Source organism: Gopherus evgoodei, chromosome 1, assembly GCF_007399415.2.
Source record: "Gopherus evgoodei ecotype Sinaloan lineage chromosome 1, rGopEvg1_v1.p, whole genome shotgun sequence".
Taxonomy (NCBI): Eukaryota; Metazoa; Chordata; order Testudines; family Testudinidae; genus Gopherus; species Gopherus evgoodei.
The window spans coordinates 25,752,626-25,756,183 of NC_044322.1; the positions used below are offsets into that span (position 1 = coordinate 25,752,626).

Below are 3,558 nucleotides of genomic sequence, written 5' to 3' on the forward strand. Positions count from 1 at the left end.
TAGAAGCTGTCATTCTAGCTGGGAAAAAAAGTCCAATTGCTTTCCTATGTGATACAAGACTCACTCAGGTAGCAGATCACCCACAAAATAGGTGATGATGAGGTGGTGCCACACTTAAGTCCTCTTTCTCTAAGGCCTGGTCTACACTGCGAGTTTATACCGAATTTAGCAGCGTTAAACCGAATTAACCCTGCACCCGTCCACACAACGAAGCCGTTTATATTGATATAAAGGGCTCATAATATCGATATCTGTACTCCTCCCCGATGAGGGGAGTAGGCTCAAATCGGTATTGCCATTTCAGAATAGGGTTAGTGTGGCCGCAATTCAACGGCATTGGCCTCCGGGAGCTATCCCACAGTGCGCCATTGTGACTGCTCTGGACAGCAATCTGGAGTCAGATACACTGGCCAGGTAGACAGGAAAAGCCCCGTGAACATTTGAATTTCATTTCCTGTTTGCCCAGCGTGGAGAGCTGATCAGCACAGTTGACCACGCAGAGCTCATCAGCACAGGTAACTATGCAGTCTGAGAATCGAAAAAGAACTCCAGCATGGACCGCATGGGAGACACTGGATCTGATTGCTATATGGGGAGAGGATTCTGTGCTAACAGAACTCCATTCCAAAAGATGAAATGAAAAAACATTTGAAAAATTTTCCAATGCCATGATGGAGAGAGGCCACACCAGGGACTCAGTACAGTGCCGTGTGAAAGTTAAGGAACTCAGACAAGCCTACCAGAAAACCAAAGAAGCAAACGGAAGGTCCGGGGCAGGGCTGCAAACATGCCGCTTCTATGCTGAGCTGCATGCAATTCTAGGGGGGGTCCGCCACCACTACCTCACCCCTGTCCAGGGATTCTGAGGTGGGGGTAATCTTAGCCTTGCCTGAGGATTTTGTGGACGGGGAAGATGAGGAGGAGAAAGAGGAGGACGAGCTTGCAGAGAGCACACAGCACTCCATTCTCCCCAACAGCCAGGAGCTTTTTCTCAGCCTGACAGAAGTACCCTCCCAGCCTTCCCAAGCCACTATCCCAGACAATGAAGCCATGGAAGGGACCTCTGGTGAGTGTAACTTTGTAAATATAAAACATGGTTTAAAAGCAAGCAATTTTTAATGATTAATTTGCCCTGAGGACTTGGGATGCAGTCGCGGTCAGTACAGTTACTGGAAAAGTCTATTAACATGTCTGGGGATGGAGCAGAAATTCTCCAGGGACATCTCAATGAAGCTCTCCTGGAGTACTCCAAAAGCCTTTTCAGAAGGTTTCTGGGCAGGGCATCCTTATTCCGTCCTCTGTGGTTGTCATAAACAGATAGCTAAGGGTGATAGCTAAGGGTTAATGTCTCTTTCACCTGAAGCACCTGACCAGAGGACCAATCAGGAAACCGGATTTTTTCAACTCTAGGTGGAGAGAAGTTGGTGTCTGGGTCTTTGTTTTCTGTCTACCTGCTTTCTCTGAGCTTTGGAGAAGTAGTTCTGTTTTCTAATCTTCTGTTTCTAAGTGTAAGGACAAAGAGATCAGATAGTAAGTTATATGGTTTCTTTTCTTTGGCATTTGCATGAATATAAGTGCTGGAGTGCTTTGATTTGTATTCTTTTTGAATAAGGCTGTTTATTCAATATTCTTTTAAGCAATTGACCCTGTATTTCGTCACCTTAATACAGAGAGACCATTTGTATGTATTTTTCTTTCTTTTTATATAAAGCTTTCTTTTAAGACCTGTTGGAGTTTTTCTTTACTTCAGGGAAATTGAGTCTGTACTCACCAGGGAATTGGTGGGAGGAAGAAATCAGGGGAGATCTGTGTGTGTTGAATTTGCTAGCCTGATTTTGCATTTCCTCTGGGTAAAGAGGAAAGTGTTTTTTGTTTCCAGGACTGGGAACGGAGAGGGGGAGTCACTCTGTTTGGATTCACAGAGCTTGTGTCTGTGTATCTCTCCAGGAGCACCTGGAGGGGGGAAGGGAAAAAGGATTATTTCCCTTTGTTGTGAGACTCAAGGGATTTGGGTCTTGGGGTCCCCAGGGAAGGTTTTTCAGGGGGACCAGAGTGCCCCAAAACACTCTAATTTTTTGGGTGGTGGCAGCAAGTACCAGGTCCAAGCTGGTAGCTAAGCTTGGAGGTTTTCATGCTAACCCCCATATTTTGGACGCTAAGGTCCAAATCTGGGACTAAGGTTATGACAGTGGTATGACATTTGAAAATGCCATACATGTAGCAAGCCTAGCTGCGTATGGTCCTGGGTGTTTGCTGGCATTCAAGCAACATCCATTCTTTATCTCACTCTGTTATCCTCAGGAGAGTGACATTGTTCATGGTAACCTGGTTGAAATACGAGAATTTAATTAAGGGGACAAAGATGGTTGGATTCTTTGCCTATGTCATGGAGGTGGAGGGTGGTGATTGGTGCTGAGCTTTTTCGCATTTGGCTAGCTGGAATCTTCCCTGCTATCAGCCACATGGTGAGGGGGAGGGTGGCTAGCAGCGATCTTCCAAGATACCAGCCACGCGGTGGAGGGAGGGGTAAAGTGATCATCCCAGAGAATTGGATGGGGCTGGTTCTGGTGCTGCATGTTAACAGGAAAGAAGCAGCACTCAACGGGTTTTGCTTGCTATTTGGGAAAGGAGGGCGCTGGATATATGAAGGCTGCAGAAGCCGAAAGACAATGGCTTACTTGGCCGCATGCAAGCCAAATTCTGATACCTGGACCTGCGTCTGTGATCTCTAACACCAAAGCCGCAGGCACTCAATATTAAGATGCAAAATGTGACCTTGTAGTGAGATCACATGTGCTATGTAAGGTGAATAGTGTTGTTCACTGTGAAAGAGTATAACCATTGTTCTGTAAAATGTATCTTTTTAAATACTTCTCTCTCTTTTTTCCCTCCCTCTTGCAGCTGCAAATTTTTCAAGTCTCCTTCCTCCGTCCCGAAGGCAATCTCAGATAAGGCAGCAGAAAAAAAAGACGCGAGACGAAATGTTCTCAGAAATCATGGAAATGAAAAGGCTCATCTGAATGAGTGGAAGGATGTGGTATCAAAGTGCAGGAAAGATGCCAGTGACCGTGAGGACAAGAGGGACCAACGTGAGGATTGGAAGGACAAACGTGAGGAGAAGAGAGACGCTCGAGATGAGAGGTAGCAGCAGGAAGATCTGAGGTGTTGGGATGCAACTCTGGGGCTGCTGCGTGATCAAACAGATGTGATCCGGCATCTGGTGGAGCTTCAGAAATGGCAGCAGGATCACAGAGTGCCGCTGCAGCCCCTGTATAACCATCCTCCCCTCTCACCATGTTCCTTAACCTCCTCACCCACCAGACGACTAAGAATGCGTGGGGGGAGACTCCATGCACCCGCCCATTCCACCCCAGTGGACAGCCCAACCAAAAGGCTGTCATTATTTTGAATTTTTTTTAGTGGCCTTCTCCTTCCCTCCTATCCTCCTCCCAAACCCCCTCCGGGCTACCTTGTCAGTTCTCTCCCTCTTTTTATAATTAATTAATAAAGAATACATGATTTTTAAACAGAGTGACTTTATTTCCTTAGGAAGCAAGA

The 3,558-nt window shown here is 46.3% G+C and overlaps 1 long non-coding RNA gene across 1 annotated transcript; it reads left to right on the forward strand.

Moving 5' to 3' along the window:
- Positions 1–1,031: 1,031 nt before the first annotated feature.
- Positions 1,032–2,960, forward strand: LOC115645802. The gene is made up of 2 exons (XR_003998826.1): positions 1,032–1,066; positions 2,902–2,960. It is a non-coding gene; the product is annotated as an uncharacterized LOC115645802 (long non-coding RNA).
- The last annotated feature ends 598 nt before the right edge of the window (positions 2,961–3,558 follow it).